This window comes from Andrena cerasifolii, chromosome 13, assembly GCF_050908995.1.
Source record: "Andrena cerasifolii isolate SP2316 chromosome 13, iyAndCera1_principal, whole genome shotgun sequence".
Lineage (NCBI taxonomy): Eukaryota > Metazoa > Arthropoda > Insecta > Hymenoptera > Andrenidae > Andrena > Andrena cerasifolii.
In genome coordinates this window covers 4942591-4960623 of record NC_135130.1, presented here as the reverse complement: position 1 = coordinate 4960623, position 18033 = coordinate 4942591, and the positions used below count along the sequence as shown (strand labels likewise).

General features: G+C 46.1%; 1 protein-coding gene across 2 annotated transcripts in view; it reads right to left on the bottom strand.

Annotated features, from left to right (window-relative positions):
- Nucleotides 1–13006, bottom strand: part of Uif (sushi, von Willebrand factor type A, EGF and pentraxin domain-containing protein uif) — a 38420-nt gene extending 25414 nt beyond the window's left edge. The window contains exon 1 of one of the 2 annotated variants that reach the window (XM_076825837.1): nt 12704–13006. The gene's annotated coding sequence lies outside the window, so the exon portion shown is untranslated. Of the gene's footprint in view, nt 1–7433; nt 7666–12703 lie in introns of those variants that run through there. The other variant, XM_076825838.1, reaches the window with a different exon arrangement.
- Between the last annotated feature and the right edge of the window lie 5027 nt (nt 13007–18033).

The following is an 18033-nucleotide window of genomic DNA, read 5'->3' as shown; positions in this document are numbered from 1 at the left end:
TGCCGTCTCATCTGCTTCTATTTAATTATTAACGTTCCTGGTGCATGAATAATTAAACTGAGAACGGTGAATAAGAATACTGGATTGTGGTTAGTGATAAGACCACTGGGCTGAGATACGTAGGACCACCAATGTTCCTATATAGAGCAAAGAGGAACAAGGAAACGATGATCCAACGCGGAATGGAGGAAGATGAGTACTTTTCCACTTTGCAACTTTCATCATAGAAGGTCTCTAGATTAACGCTTTGAGTGACGCAAGATTTTGAAAAATGCTCGCTGCTGCTGAGGAAGAACGTGGAAATAGGTTAAAATCCCGGGGTGGTGTATCCCTCGGTGTGAACACACGACGACGTCACACAAAATCTTATTCCATCCCAATCTTAGTACTCTACATACGGAAGCATTAGAACACGCTCTGTCGTCATAGTTCGTCGCCATATCCTCAGATAACTGGTAGCTCCAGATACCAATACCCCCAGAACAACGAACTCCATCTATCTACTCCAATCTCCACGGAAGTTCCACCCTAAACCAGCCTTCGCTAGCTAAAAACGAAATTCAATTCATGTACTGCGAACTGTTACCCACTTTGAGGGCGCACTTCCTTGTGGTGCATGTTTCGCCACGGTCCCAAAACGGGCATGTGTGCAGCATAATGTGCACTCCAGTTGCCTGCATCGAGGGCAACGGTGCCATCGCGATGAAAGACAATGGAGCGTTGCATAAAAGCGACCGCCTAACGGCGACGGACTCCCCAGCCGCGAAATAATAAACTTTCGCGATCAAACCATGGTTTCCGCGAGCGTCGTAGATGTGCGCCGCGTTTCCCACGAGTTCGCTAGTCAGGTACTCGGTTGCGTCACTACGTATCCATCGCAATTAGCCCCGAGCCCGTCGCGCAAAGCGTGCGTACAGCGCGCACGTGCAATCAGCGACGGTCCGTTCCTGTTGAGTTCCCGCCGAGATCAGGTCTCGTATCACGGCTGCATGCGCAACAGCCTGTTTTCAGGCTATGTGTACTGCCCATTGAAAGTTCCAGTGCGTCTTGGAGACGTGGAACTGTTTCGAATGAAGCTGGCAACTTTGTAACGATTACTTCGCTTGCTTTTATTCCATGAACTCGCTTGGCCATGTCTGAAATGGTACTGTGCCTTGGAAAAGTGTAGTGAATAACTTGGGACCTACTCGAGGAGACTGTAGAGGGATATTTTTGAGGTTATCGACCACCAAATGTGTCCTTCGTCACCTATCACAGGGCTCCACTTATTTGGTTATGGTCTTAAAATACTAGTGTTTATAGAGGACCGTGAATACGTCCCTGGATTCTTGACTCGAGGGAAGCTGTAATCGTGGGGGTTGCTACGGAAATATTTGGTTGGATGAGTGCAAATATACTTGCTACAAGTGTCAAGTGTACAATTTAAAGTTTCTTTAAGCCGGGGGGTCCACCTGAAAGCTAAGCTATGCTAGACTATGCTATGCTATCCTATGTTTTAAAAATTAGCTTCAATACATCCTTATGGAACGGTTCCCATCAAAAGCTAAGCTTCACTATGCTATGTTTTTTATGTTCTTGAAACTAATTTTTTGAAACTTAAGCTGGGGATCCACTTGGAAGCTAAGTTAAGCTAAGCTAAGCTAAGCTAAGCTAAGCTATGCTATGCTATGCTATGCTATGCTATGCTATGCTATGCTATGCTATGCTATGCTATGCTATGCTATGCTATGCTATGCTATGCTATGCTATGCTATGCTATGCTATGCTATGCTAGACTATGCTATGCTAGACTATGCTATGCTATGCTATGCTATGCTATGCTAGACTATGCTAGACTAGACTATGCTAGACTATGCTATGCTAGACTATGCTAGACTATGCTATGCTATGCTAGACTATGCTATGCTAGACTATGCTATGCTATGCTATGCTATGCTATGCTATGCTATGCTATGCTATGCTATGCTAGACTATGCTATGCTAGACTATGCTATGCTAGACTATGCTAGACTATGCTATGCTAGACTATGCTAGACTATGATATGCTAGACTATGCTAGACTATGCTATGCTAGACTATGCTAGACTATGCTATGCTAGACTATGCTAGACTATGCTATGCTAGACTATGCTATGCTAGACTATGCTAGACTATGCTAGACTATGCTAGACTATGCTATGCTAGACTATGCTAGACTATGCTATGCTAGACTATGCTAGACTATGTCTATCTGTGCTATAAAACCTAAAAAAAACATAGCACAGCTTAGCTTAACTTTCAGGTGGATTCCCGGCTGAAGCTTCCACCTCGTTTTGGGATTCTGCTGAACCTGGCGTACCTAAAGTTGTGACTATATTTCGTCCATCCTCGTATCCTCTTTCGCTGATAAAGTGATCGAGATGCCGGCAGAGGAAACGAGCCAGACTCTAAAAATGGAAGTTTATAGAGTAGAAAAGGAGCAGATCCCCCGCGGAAGGCATCGCGCGTTAACCCAGCGCGGCAATTAGACTATGTCAAATTAAGACCCGCGTTCTTCTTCGTGGCCGTTGCCACGCTCCTTTCCAACGCGAACGCCTCGATCTGCACGCGCAGCGGTTTCCATTGACGCCTGCCGTCGATCGTTTACACGTACGCCACTGGAGTCGCTTTAACGGGAGGATCGCGCGGAAAAGAAAGATCCCGCCGGGCAGGGGAGGGCTGTTCCGTAACAGAGGAAATTTTGAAACAACGCTAACGAGGGAGCGCGGGAAGGAGCGAAGTAAAAGCTAATTAAACCGCGGATAAGGCGGTTTGCCTCACGGTTCATTAACGGAGCGCGATAATCGCGGCTCGTTACGCCGAGCGCGGGGTGGCACGCGATAAAAGGAGGAAAGAAAGATGAAATACAGGGGAAGGGACTCCTAGGATCTCAGGCTGTAGGTCAGTACTAGAAAGTATTAACATTTCCTGGTACGCAAACGCGCGAAACGGTGCGTGCAAAAACCAAGCAACGACTCCCGAGCCGCGGCGAGACAGTGGAATGAAGCGACGACGCTAATGAAACGCTCATTACTGCTTCGTTAAATTCGGAAAACCGTTTTGAGGTTAGGTGCGGACTTTTTGAAATCTATCAACTTACATTGATCTTATAGTAATTTCGGAGACGAGGTAGCTAAACTGTTGAGAACGTTTGCTTTGGAAGGGTGGCTCTGGGCTAGGTCTGGGTCTAGGTCATTCTAAAATGATGAAGTTAAATCCGTTGGGGTAGAATATTTTAAAGCATTTACTCGAATGAAATTTGTCGGTGAACTTTGACAGGTGAACTTTGAGTTCTCAAATTATATGGAATAATTATCCGCCCTCGTTTCGAAGTGGTTGCCTGTCAAAGCAAAACGTACGGTCGTGCTGGAAGCGCTTGTCGATTGGGCGCTCGCGGCGTATCGTATCCACATCCTGCGGGGAAACTTATCTCTGTAGACACTGTGCCAAATAACGGTTTCAACGTAACCAGGAAGTGCCTTGGTAAAACGGTAATTACGATGATACTGGAAACATACTTTCTAACTGGATCCCAGCGCGATATAATTTTAACAGCTGTTACGTTGGCGCAGATAAACTCGTCGAGTTAATCAGTCCTCCGTTTACTAGAATGGACGATTAAAGATCTGTTCTTCCACACTACTATGTCCGTGCATTTAATCGCGAAAACGATTAGCAGCAAGAAATACCTGCGCAATTTTTTAGACGCACGAACATTCTCCGTTCGAACCTACGCGATTGGACAGTCACAGTGTACTTTCTGTGCTTTTAATCGTGAAAGTATATTAGCGATATAACGATCCGGTATATTGTTGAATTAATAGCAGCCACTGAGGGTCGCCTTGTTGCCCACTTTCCCTCTATTGCGTTCCCAGACTGTGGTCCATTCGTTTTCACTACACTCCTGGCGAAAAATGACGACAACAAGCTTATTCTGCATTGTGGTTCTGTTGCAGATGCAGGGAACGATTCGTCGATCAAGAATAAGTAAAAACTGTGGAACGAAGTTTTCTCGTACGAGGCTTTCTTTTTGGAAAAAACCTAGCCAAAAGTCCGCCGCTGGTGGCGCATGGCCGACAGTGGCTTTCCCCGAGGTTCATTATTTTCTCTCAATGGAATGCGCATTAAATTTTCATTAATCTCAACTAAAATTGCAAGTAATTACTCGCTGCGCTGAATTGTATGAAATCACTTCTACTCCGTTGGCAGCACCTGCGCCATTTTCAAATTCGTTTCACTAGAAAACGAAGGCTCCGATTGGGAAGAAGCGCTCCACGGTGTTCGGTGGTTTCCTGGCGACGGAAGGATCGCCGTGACAAGTGAAGCATCTTGTTTCTCAAGTTCCTCAGCTGTTACTTTAAGGAGTCTTGCAAGGATTTACGGCGGGAACAGTGTCTCCTTGTTCGATAACGCTCGTTATCTTATCCGACTTGGCCGATATGGTGATCACGGAACGGAGTACCGGTCGGTATTGTTCGACGATGGCTTCCGCCGTCGTAGATGGACTTTCGCGGCGACTTCCGCTCCCGGACGAAATTGGTAATCGATACAATAGCCTGCTCGAGTCGCCTGTGTCTCGATTCGAGGCACGGTCTTCGTGGTGACGTTTACGTAATCCATTACGGGTAACGAGCCACAGCGGCGAGTTTTTAATTGAATCATTAACAAAGCAGCTTCCAATCTTGCCCATCCGCAGCGCGGCGCTGCGTTCGATACTCTTACCCCATTCGGACCGAACGGCAACCAGTACTCGCTCTCAATTATCAGGCCATAAAATCTTCGCTCCGAGAAATCGCTTTTTAAATCAGGTCTCTGTATTATTATTAAGCGTCTTTAATGCACCAACGAAATAAGCAGGACAAATGAAAAGAAGAACAAGACTATGCGCAACCTAACCTCAACACAGTCTAACCTATCACGTGTCACGTGACGATCTGCATCGCGAAAGTTTCGTACAAACCAGTGAGAATGCTCAAAGTCAAGATTCAGGGACTCTAGCGCAATACTTTCGGTAGTGCTCTTCAGAAAATATACACGTGGAGGCGCGCCAAAGCCGTACGTAAATGCGCAGGACGCACAAGCCTGGGCATGTAAACACGCCGACGTCAGGCAAAGCGCCGAGGTGATTGGAATAGGTGGATTACTGTAAACGTGCGTCTTGCAGCCATCGGATGGGAGTAGTCGTGTGGCTCGTTTACGTAACAGCGAACGGTTTTTAATTTCATTCTCTGCCGGGTGAACGAACAACCGACAAAAGGAAGGCGCCTGTTCACTTTCCTCGCGGATATCGGCGCGCACATCCGCCCGGGTATCGATATCACGCTCAACCGCTAGAGCCGCGCGTAGGGTGCCGTCCATTTCGATGGAATCCCCGAGATACAGCTTCGCTTAGTCGGATGAATCCTCGCGATGGATCCGGCTGACGTGCGCCGCGCAATTTGCAAAACCGCGAGGGGTATTTGCATCGAAGGATATCGCTCGATCTAGGTAGACACGATTAACGCGCAACCGTGAGACCCTCCTCCATTTCAGGGCAACGCTTAACCCCGATATTACCTCACAATATGCAAATTCGAAGTCACGGGACGCGGGCATTTGAATGCCTCGTTACGAGGACTTCGCGCTTCTTTCGATGAATGGGACGACCTGGCCTAATTACACCGTGTAACGACCCGGCGAGCGCATGCGCGGCTCCCGTCATGGCCATGCGAGCGACCCTCTACGTCACAGGATGTGATCTAATTTCCGGTTATCATCGATGCACACTCGATCGCCGTGTCGTAGGACTTCTTCTTATGCGCGCCTAACGGGGTCTCGTGGCCCCTCGGGTGATCATTAACAAAAACGTGCTTCTTTAATGATACGCTTTGAGGCAGTAACGTTAGCGCAATTAGAATGCCGTCGTCCTCATTGCGGTTATAGAATTATTCGCCTAAGTAGTAAACACGGTTCTTTGGAGTTACTTTACTGCTTGCGTTTAACTACCTTATCGGGTTTTTCTTGGGGTTGCTGGCGGAGGAGGTCCGCCTTGCCTTGGATTCTTATTTGCAGGTGGAAAAAGTATGTTTGTCAGCTGGAAATGGCTTTACATTCTTAGCGCTTCTTATTTGAGACATTTAGCTCTGTAAAGAGCAGAGATGGCCAAAAAATTTATTTAAATAAAAATTTCGAATATCGAATAGAAGTTACAAAAATTATTTGTCACCTGTCGAATAAAGTTAACCTAGGTAACTTTTTAACTTCTATTCGTTACTCGAAATTTATTTAAATACAAATTTTTGCCCATGTCTGGGTTAGGTCTCACTCTCTGGGACTTAGAATACAGTATGTGTTGTCTTTCTCAAAGAGAAGCGCTCTTTCAGCATAATCTTTTGCATCCCTGAGATTTACTCAAGCAACAGAGATTCTTCAGAGCAGTACAGGGCTGAAGCTTTTGATGGTGGGTGTACGTTTCTGTTTTCCTTGTGGGAATTGTACGGTAAGAGGATGTTTGAGGCGACCCGCCTTTGTGCAAGGAACCCCCCCGTGGCATCTTATTACTCTGCCCTCCCCATAGACGCTTGCACGCGACGATTCACTCAACCTTTTCATCTGACGTGCCTGTAATTTCACCATGGGGTCGGTGTGTATTCAGATTAAACCCGTACTCACGCGAAACTTTCTCGCTAACAACCACCCATCGATGGCGGGTTCCGAATAAGGCAATATAAGCCTCAAATTTCGTTATGGAAACTTGAAATGAAGTGTAGGCGAAAAAGAGATCCTCGGGCGATGGGACTCGAACCCAAGGCCTGCGGGTCCTCTGCTTACTGACCAGATGCGTTACCAATTCCCCCAATGCCGCAGAGTGGGATGAACTGCACTTTTTGCAGTCAAACTCGTAGAACTTTTGATGGCAATAAGATAGAGGGATGAATCTTTTTGCAGGTTAAAGCTAAGACGTTGCAGAATAACGGGAAAGTATGGAAAAAGAATGGCAAACAAGTTTTGTTATTAAAAATCTATGTCAAAAAATCCCGAAGGGCAATAAACGTATAAAAATTTAAGGAAAACTTAAACTACACATCCTGCAATTTTCTTTGAAAATGTAAACTTTAGCATAGATTTTCAAGGTCAAAACTTGTTTGTTAAACTTTTTCAATATTTTCCCCTTATTTTGCAACATCTTAGCTTTAACCGCTAAAATCCTCCTTAGCCTTAACCTCCAACGTTACTCTAACGCGAACTCTACAGATCCCGAAACCAACGGGGCGCCACCTACATGCCAAATCCGACGACTTAAAAGTGAAACAGCAAACCGCCTTGAAATCACCATTTTGCGCTGGATGAGAGCAAGACTCGGCGAGCACGAGCAATTAGGATTCAATTCAAATCGTCTACCCAGGAGTTCAGCCAAGAATTGTGCAAGCGCATACCTTGACTCACGCTCACGGTTCAGAGCTTGCCTGCCAATGGCAGCCCGGCTATCCTCGACTTCAGCTCGACCATTTCGCCGCGATCTGTGGGATCCCACATGTAGTCATCAGTCAGCCCGATCCGTGTCCACGCATCCGGCTGGACCGTAGCTCTTCCACGCCAGGTTAATTAGATAATTGGGCTCCCATGCGACAGATAAATTCTCGGTGAATTCCAGCGCGTAATTTATCGAGGCTCCCTGGACTCCAGCTGCGTTACGTGACCGCTAGGGACGTCGGTTTGGCTTTCGTCGGGCACATGCGCGGGCGCCGATTATCCGTTAAAGACATTAACATTCAGCTCATTAGTGCGACGGGTTCGACGTGATTATCGTCGCGGCGGCGATCGGCCCTCCGTTTCGAGAAGGTGCGATGAACCCCCGGCGAACGTGCTCGAAGACCTCAAAGAGTGTTTCCTGCTTGTTTAAACGACTGTTACTGGCGTTTTCGTTTGGGACCGGTGGTATTTACCGTTCGTCCGTGAATGTCGAACGCACATGGCGTTAGAGAGATAAGTACCCCGTTGGAAATTCAGGGTCGAGGCCCGAAGCGTGCTGCTTTTTACCATGCAATGACCCGTTTCGCTCCTGCCCCGTGATTAACGAGTTTCACACGGTGATTAGAAAAATCCTGTCCACCGCAGTTGAGAAACGTTCTCTGTCAAGCTGCTTCCTTCAAAGCTGCGACAAGTGTTTCGACGATCGAGCCTCGATCGCGAGGCGAGGCTCTGAATTTCTTCTGCCGGACCAACGTGCCGGGAGCGCTGTCGAGTTGAACTGGCGTTACTGGAGCGATATTACCCAAACCAGTGATCTAAGACGCAACCCGAAGCCCTTTTCTACGATCCTCCGCCCACGAGTGTCCTCTAGCAAGAAACCAGCGTCGTGTTGCGGGTATAACACAGTTATCAGCTGCAAGATTACGTTATCCAGGTCTTTTACATTTCTCGCGGTTCGTCGAGTCGATAAACCCGCTGCTAAAGCAGCCACGTGGATTGCACAGCGAAGAAAGCCGCGCACCGCCCGGTGCAAAGGACAAGGAGACGCAGAAACGCAGGAGGAGTGCCTAGGCTCGAATGCCGTGCATATTATACAGGGTGTGTCCGGATTGCGTCGCGATGCGGTCTGACCGCATTGCACTTTTATCTTGCAAATGTATTTCGTAACCTGGCCTGTGCATTTTCTGCAGCCTTGGTCATTAGCACTTGCCTCGATATCTACGAAACCGTCCAAGTACCAACAAACTTGCCATTATGGGATCTCTAGCAAATAGCGCCGTTCAGAAGATCCCCGCTCTGCGCTAATTAACGAAAACCAAATGGAAACTGTTGCCTGTAACTTTCTTGCCCTGTCGAGCAGCGATAAGGCTCGTGAATTTACGATGGACGCGGCACAGTTAGGTCTGATAGATAGTCTGAATAGCGCTCTAGTAGCACACAGGGCGTGGCCATAGTTGCGTGGTACCACGGAACAGCTGTATCGCGATCTCACCAGTGAAAAGTCCTCGTGGACCGTAATTATTCACGCAACGGGAAGCTGTGGGCCAGCACGTTCGAAATTTATATGTCAGGTTTGGCCTCACTTGCTTCCACGACCGTAGGATTTTCTCTGCAATAAAACCCTTCGGCGTGAGTGAATTCATACGTTGGGGGGCAAGAAGGGATGGCCGATGAACGGCGGAACGAATGGTTGAATGCTTGCCTGGGGACTCGGTTCTGAACATCGAAATTTGTTACGCGATCGGAATTTCTTAGGACGACCGTCAGATCGTAACGGTACTCGAGCAAGTTACGCCTTGATCGGCGTGAATTCGTTGTTCAGCCACGATCCACAGAGGGCATGCTAGCCTGGTCGTGTCTAATTCCTTCCCTTATTTCCTTTGAACGACGAAGAAACGCGGCTCGCAAACGTGTCACCGATGATACGTACCCTGAGTCACGTGATTGATTCAAGAAAAAGCACGTGCTTGGAGTTCAGTGGACTGTTTGCAAATACTCGGAAGTGTAACTGAATGGTTCCAGGTAAAGCTTGTTACGATCTGTCAGAAAGAGGTCGTGCTACTTTTTAGATTTCTGCAAGAATGTACAATTTCACGTGGGGCTTTGTAATTGTACCTCTCTTGATTCCCTGCTTCAGATCTCACTTTTCAACATCTCCTGCACTCTTATTCATTTATATATCCAATCTTCAGACTCCAATTTCTAATTATCTCTACGATCTGAATCTACGAAAGCAAAACTTTGGTAAAACTTGAATCGAATTGGTGACCCATTTCATTAGCGATCCTCCCAAGTTTCTTTCGTTATTGATGCTGGATTCCGCAGCAGGGGAATCGAGTGCAACACGTTTATTACGAGTTCTAAGTACTTTCAAAAAGTTTTTATTCAAAAGTTTTCGATCGGCGATTTGACAGAGTTTCCGCTCTTAAACTCTAGCTATGATCTCATCTTAGGATTTTGGGACTGGGTTATATATACAGGAGTTGTGAAAGAAGGGATATGGATGACGTGGGAGGAACTATGGAAGGCACAAGGGTCGATGATGGTGACTGAATCTGTTATCGCTGTACAAAGGATTTCGCGAGGGTACCTAGTAGGGTGGCCCTTATTTTTAACCTGCGATTTCTTTTGCTCTTCTAATATGGTTCCATTTCATATAAAAAATAGTCCCTGAAAAAGATTATTGCAATCGAACAACAGGAAACTGCCGACCAGGCCTTAAAGTTTAGAATTCGTCAATGGTTTGAAGTTGAAGAATTTCTCAAAAATGGTAAGCTCTATCGAAATTTCGTTAAAACAATATTAAAAGAGCATTCAATTTTCTACAATTACTGTATATATAATTTTTTCGTGCTTCCAACCATTTTTTAGATAATATCGTTTAAATATAGAGAGGTCCGCCGTACAAGAGGGACGCGCGAAGTGCAGACTTCTCTATATTCAAACGCTATTATCTGAAAAATGATCGGAAGCACGAGAAAATTATATATACAGTAATTGTAGAAAATTTAATGCTCTTTTAATATCATTCGAACAAAATTTCGACAGGGCTTACCATTTTAGAAAAATCCTTTAAATCCAAACTATTGATGAAGTCTAAACTTTAAGGCCTGGTCGGCACCCTTTCCTGTTGTCCGATTGTAATAATCTTTTTCAGGGACTACTTTTTTATCAAATGGCACAAAAAATAAATAAGGGCCACCCTAGTGACTAGGCGCTGGCATGTGTTCAAGATGTTTGTGATGTATCTCTAGCTGGCATCCAGCATTGAAACACGCTAATTTCCTCGAGCAACGTCCAAAATGGCCACAGAGGTGCTCTTAACAAAGGAAGCAGCATGGAATCGCATTTAACGCTGAATGCTTCATGAAAAGCTTGATAAATGGGATCGAGGCCCTCTTTACACGAGCTCCTATTGCAGATCCACCTACACAACGGTCGTATATTTCCCTACCTGCCTACCCACCTATCGACCTAACCTAAAACCTGCATAATCCTATCTTTCCTGCGACTGCCTCGGACAATAATGGCACCCCGTTGCCCACTCCGTAGGGATATCGAGCTACGGAATTCCAATGCAACTTATGCGCCGCCATTGCTCGTAGACCCATTTTCCCCCGTCTGTTATTATCGGTCAGGCTGGTGGGCGCATTCTCAACGATCCACAGTCGATATCCACAGCGACGAACGGGGGGCATACCGGGAACGTGGCCAGGATACGAAATGATCGGCTCTAGTATCGGCACCGAAGGCATTTTTCGCGCGAGATTACGCGCAATTTTCTCGATTTCCATGGCCAGTTACCGGTTCACGTGGCGATGGAACGCAGAACGCCCGCGGCCACCTGGGTTTCGTTGCTCGAGGAACGAGCTTTCTCTTCCATAAATCCAGCCAGGCCATTCTTACCGCTGCTCTGTGCCGCGAATTTCATGGGTTCGAGTGGCTATGCTTGGCTGGCGGATGGTTTCTGGTCGACAAGACTCTACAGGGCGATTTTAAGAAGGTGGTGCAAGGGTGTACAGTAGCCACAAAAGTGGAGCTGGAAAAACAATTTGATGGAGATGCAAGCAAACTATTCTGTTTCAAATACTCTGGACTCCCTTCTTGGGGATCAGACGAACAGTTTAGTTTCTTTAATCAAAGTTGGTGTTAGGAAGACTTCCTGGATTTTTTTATGATGTATGGACGTGCGCCAGAGGTCTAGGAAAAACTGATTTAACGAGGGATTGCTGGGGGAATCTGAGACTTCCGTTTCCACCGTCTTGCATAGCACGGATGGATGTATGCGACAGCTCACTGGGTAGAACGAAAATCGCATAAGTTCTGCGCTGGAAGAAGCCGAAGGGAACTGAGTACCGTTTAGCATCGCTCGCTCGACCGCTCGGAATAGAACGAAAGGATAGATCAGAGAATATTACGCCTTGCCCGCCGTTCTTTCTTTCCATCGAGATCCTGATTATTTGTAGTGACTTTCAAGATCTTGTTGCGAAGAAGCAGCAAACTGTACGTTGCTCTATCTCCTTTGAGGAAATTGAAGAGGAACTGCAGACTTTGCTGGCTTCCTCTGCACTTTTAACAGAATTCCAACAGAACAGGGATGCAATTCACGCAATACACTTTTTAAGATTTTACTTCAATCCTACTCTTCCCAATTTGCAGATCACTTGAAGTCCATCTTTCAAGCACATTGCTGGGCCAGAAACGAACCTGGTAATATTAATCTACCCCGCGATCTCTGTTCAGTCCCATTAAAGAAAGAAAACGGCCGCCCAACTCGCGTGCTCCCCTCGAAACACCTCGCTCATTAGAATCCTCGGTCGTTACCTGCTCCCAATTAAACCTTAATAAAACGGGGGCCGCATCTAGCCAAGGGATCGAGAGCTCCTTTCCTCAACAACACCACCAATGGGTCTCATAATTTCCATAGAACTGCCCAAGAAACCCTCTCCTCCAACAATAACCCTCCAACTGCCTTTAAATCTCCTCAAAACACCTTCCTCGGTCTCTTTTCAAGCTAAACATTCTGGGAACCCTGGTACAGCCTTCGATGCTCCCCGGAAAGGCTCAAAAGTTGAATTCGAAGCTGCTTGAAACGGGCGCATGGAACCGAGCCACGAGCGCCGCTCAGGTGTCGATGAGGAATAGAAGCGAGGGACGCGCAGGTGTTGCTCCCCGAGCGGCAGCGGCTTGCGCGAAGGAACCAACACCAAAGAATTCTATCCCTGGGACTTACGTTTGTTGCTCCTACGTACTGCTGCTGGATCCTTGCCCTGGGCACATGAACACCACTGAAGGTCCACCGCGCGACGACGTTTCACTTCACAAAAACCGCCGGGAGGGTAGGAATGTCGCGCGAGGCACAGGATCGCGGAGTTGAGCGGGTCGGCCCCGAAAGCGTGTGCGCACAGTTTCGCGATACGGTAACTCGATAAGCCGCGGCGAAGATCCGGGCGGCGACGACGGAGACAAAAGGGAAGAGCCAGGCAACAGGCAGAAAATGGATTCAGGGTCACGGAGCTCCTTCCCTCCGGCCCACCGTTTCGAGACTGAAGACCCGGTTCTCTCTCTCTCCAGGTGAACGGCGCGAGTTTACCTGAGCAAAGAAGCCGTCTCCCGCGGGGGCACCGAGGGGGAGGAGAGGGAAAGAGAAAAAGGAAGCAGACGAGAACGTAGGCGAAGGAGGAGAAGCCGCGCTCGGCCGGTGTCGCCCGGCGAGCGAGGAGAACCGAGCGCTGGCCCGACTCCTTGTTTGTTTATCGCGTGGAACCGTGCTGGGGCTGCACTCCGCGATGCGTTTTCAACGTTTCCTGTCGGATCATGCGACGCTCTTGCGCCCGGGAAAGGCGCAATAAAAAGAAAATCGAAGCACTTTCGAAGTGACGTCGGCCATTGGGAAAGTCGAACTCCACGTTCTCTCCGGAGCGGCGGATCGATGCTCCGACGTGGTTTCTGTGTTTCAGGAACCACCCCCCTGAATGCTAGACAAAGAGTGCTCTTTCAAAGAAACCTCTATTTATTTAAATCCCTGGTCTACGAATCAGATGAAGGCTTCAGCAAGTCCTCAAGTTAGAATTATACCTGAATGATACGCAGATTGTCGGGAGCCAGCTCTAAGGCGTGCAAGCCCTCCGCTAAATAATTAATACGGTGTTATCTGGGTGGCTGTAGGCGGTGGTTGGATCGCGAGAAGCGAGCGCTGGACTCCTCGAATGGGAGACATCGACGCACTCACAAGAAAGGTCGTCCGGTGAGTTCAACGCCAGTCACGCCACGTCGCGATACGATTCACGCCGGATTTCTTTTCCTCCCCTGGACCTGAATGAAAGTGGCGATCGAACGGCGTCGAGAGTTTCGCCAGGCCTGCCATCGGTCATCCAGAATCGCGATCGCGGGTGCATCGTTGCACGTACACGCCAACAGCGTCGTAAACAGCCGTTGGCGAACGCCAGATGCGCGCGGACACTTTAACCTAGCCGATTAATTTCTGGCCTAACAGGATACCTAGCCGTCGCTCGGAACACGGGGGTGACGAGATGCGTGGCATTATAATTGCATAACGGGTAGGCGAGTTTTTAAGGGGGTTGATCGATGCGAGCTTCGCAAGCGTGGATGTAGAATGGTTAACCCTTTGGCGTGAGAGAGGGTTTTAAAGATGTGTAAATTGCGTTGACCCAATTACAGTGGGCGTCCGATTTATGTTTGCAATTTAATGGGCAGCGGGAAAGTTAAAGGAGACTGGAAGTTAGTGTGATGTTGCAATCTCAACATTCGGGTGCTCATATATTCAAGAACCTGAGTCGTTAAGCATTGTTCTACTTTGAGGGTACTCACCCATCAAATCACTCAGAAAATAGGTAATTTTTGGGATTTAATTTAAAGAAAAGTAAACGTCATATTGGTAAAAAAAAACTTTTAGGTTGTGTTTGTACATCGTTGAAGAGGTAATACAAATTTTCTTTTGTGTATTTTATCTAATACTGCTGTCTGTTGGTGGCTGTGACTACCCTGGTGATACAAAACATGTTCCGCATTTGCGGTATTTGTGACGCCTTGTAGACTTATCCGAAATCAGCAAACAGAGAAAATTCTTCCAGTTTGTAGGAATGTACAAATACATATAGCCTAAAAAGTTTTCAACACTACGACGTTTACTTTTTTTTAAGTAAAATCCTAAAAATGACCTGAGTAGTTTTGGAGTGATTTGGTAGGAACGTACCCTTAAGTAATTCTTTATGAATTTTTTGTACAAAAATACTGCGACAAATTAATTTGAGGTTTGGCAGGCCATTTTAATTTACCTTGAACTATTGTCTTGAATTTTTATGTGACAGTGAAGAACACACGGCAGATACAGAGAAAGCGTGTAAGAGTTATCTGAAACACCAAAAGGAAAAGAGATTCTTATTGTTTTATCCGTTACCGTCCCTTTTTGTATTTAAAGAAGTTTTCCCTATTTTGAGAACCTGCAATTCTGAAGCGGCCCTCTGAAAAAAGAATTGATCCAAAATTATTAAAATATCGACCAGGAAAAACCCGATTTTCGGAGTGCACAGATGGCTATTTTTTTTATCTTGGAAACCAGAGCTTTTACACTTTATACCGAGGTACACTCTAAAAAGGAGTATATTTTGAACATGCTGTAAAAATATCAAGTCTATCCGAACCGCGTTTTTTTCGCAATCACGGGAAAACCGCAGAAGAAACGGCTACACATCGGACAACTGTAGCGCCGCCATGTACACGTATATATTATATAAAAGCTGTTCACAATTTATAGTATTAATAAACATTACCCAGATGTCACAATTTGTATTCATCTCCTCGTAATTAATTTGCAAAAAAATACTTGATCTTCGAGCGATTTGACTGCCTATTAAACGCTGTAGCCTTCGCTATCGCGATGCGCAAATTAAAGTATAAGTACTCTAAACAAGTTCCTAGCCTCGTGAGCTGTAATGTAAAGCTGGGTGTGAAAGCAGCACGAAACCGGCCATTCCTTTCAATAAACTCCGTTCGTACTCTTCGGTATCGACAGTTCCAATTAAACCCAGCGTATCGATATCGCTATCGGTAAACCCCCTTGAAGCTGATGGGAGCAAAGTGAAAACGAGCCGAGGAAGACGCCAGCCATGCTCCTCGAACGGTGTTTTCTGGTTCGTCGATCTGCTTACGGCAGGCGGTTCCATTTTATTTATAAACTCCGGGGCGATGAGAATCGTCGGTGTCTCGCGTGCGCGCAACGAGTCGCTGGGTTGAACGCCTCCGAGTGCAACAGACCCGATAAGACCCTAACGGAATGCACTTTTCCGCGCAGCGCTCTGTCGTAAAAGTGTCCACCGAGTGTATTCCGTCCGACTTCCCTAGCGCTCCACCGTCCTCGGGATCGACGTCTCTCTAAGAGCCGTTAATTAAAGCTAAAAACGATCGCGCTCGATCGCGGCCTGCTGAGCACGATGCGCGCGCACGCCCGCATCCTCTTGCATAACTGAGCCGGCCTCTGCTTGCGCCCGCGGAAAAAAAGTGTTACGCCCGTTGTAATTAGAACGTATAGGAAATGAACTTAACCGAACCTTGACGGGCGTAACTCGATCGTAGATGCTCCTTTTCTGTTTGTCGCTCTGAATTCGACGTCCCCGCTGCAGATCGATGTCTTTGGGACTGGTAACCTTACACTAGAGGTGCCTTGGGATGGGCAAGCTTCGGTTACTTCTGCTTGCGTAGAATCAGGCGGGATGTAGCCCGGTGTGCATGCTTTGGGAGAAGCGTGCTCATTATGGAGGAGTCAATAAGTTTCACTGTTAAGCCGGGAATCCACCGGGAAGCTAAGGGATGATCCCGAACCCGAAAATTCAAAAAATTCTGAAACTTTGCGAATATGCTGGGGATTTCTTCCTGATTAGGACCAAATTTTTGTTTGCTGCCCAAATTCGCCCGAAGCGGGTGAAATTAACCCCTGGAAATTCGGCTATTTTCAGATTTTGTGTTACAACTCGCGAACTGTAAGAGATGGAAAAAAAGTTTCAAGACAAAAGTTACTTCTTTTAATTGGATCTAGCATTTGGTGAAAAATTATTTTACAGTTTTTGAGTTATAACACCAAATCGAAAAATAACCGGATTTTCGGGGGTCCAATTACACCCCCTTAGAGTGAGTTTGGGCAGCGAAGAAAAATTGAGTTGTAATCAGAAGGAAATTCCCTACATATTCACGAAGTTTCAGAATTTTTTGAATTTCCGGGTTCGGGATGTTCCCTTGTAGGCTAAGCTATGCTATGCGATGCTGTGTTTTAACGTAGCTTTTGGTGGAAACGGTACCATAAGAATATATTGAAGCTAATTTTTTTTTAAAACTTAGCATGGTATAGCATTGCACAGCTTAGCTTAGCTTCCCGGTGGATTCCCGGATTTAGTTGGTTTGTAATACAAGTGGACTCGAGTGAATTGCTTAACGAAGTAAGGATTGGTGTTGGAGGTAACTTGGAAAGTATGGATGTTTCGATAGTTTTGTTTAAACTTCTTTTTTTATGTCTCTCACCGTTCTTGAGATATTTCACGAAAAAGAAAATTCTGCATTGTTAAATAATTTTACTTACGTATGCTTGTTTTTTTGGTGCATGGTTCAAATCTGACAACTCAATTTTCACCCCCCTCAACCAGTTCAATTGTCTTGAAACTTTGTGGGCGTGCGTGGGTGTGATGACAATACAATTTTTTCACTAAAACGCATACAAATAAATTAGAGTAAATATTTTTTTTAAAAACAATCTTTTACTTTTAACTCCACTTGTTAGTTCTTTATTTGTATGAACACTAAGAAGCATAGAATAATTCATAGTAAATTTTTTTTAGTAGTAAATAGGTTTATTTTTTGCCTTTCGGCCTCAAAATGGGGTTACACGTGTTATGTGTGTAAGTGTTTCTGGGACTGTTAACTCAAGATTGTGCTTTCGTTTTGAGTTCTTCCTTCATCTTGTTCTTCTCTTCTTCCCCCTTTTCCCAAAACCATACATAGTAATTTTTTTAAAAATAAAACTAGCTTTTATTAAGATGTATCAAGAAGAAAAAAATAATTTTGATACCTAAATGACAGCTTTAGAAGAATTCCCTCATATTTCCCTTTTTAGTACATTCTAACAGAAGCTTGTGTTTAGAAAAAAATTGTTTTACTATAAATTTTTCCGAAAGCATAGCTCTTGGGTTGAAAGTCTCTTCTGTCCTACTCCATCGATCTCGTTCGACAGTTAATCGCGCTCGATACGAGTAGATCGCGCGCTTTCTCGACTTCCTTCCGTCGTATAGATGGTGCAGCTGCGATTCTCGACCACCGATAAAGTAACAGAACAAGACTCGGGATTCGTTTCCTGCGTGGCCGTCATAAATTCGACGAACGTGAGCTGGAAACGCTAGGAAATAGATCTTTTCCCTCGATCTCTGCGCGGAGGATCTTAATTGCACCAAGGATGTTGCCTCCTGTCTCCCTTGCTCTCTCGTGTCCTTGCGTCATCTTTGCCTGAGATTTAAATGAAGCTCCGTGACTCACGTGCGTTCCTTTCCTTCAAGGCTG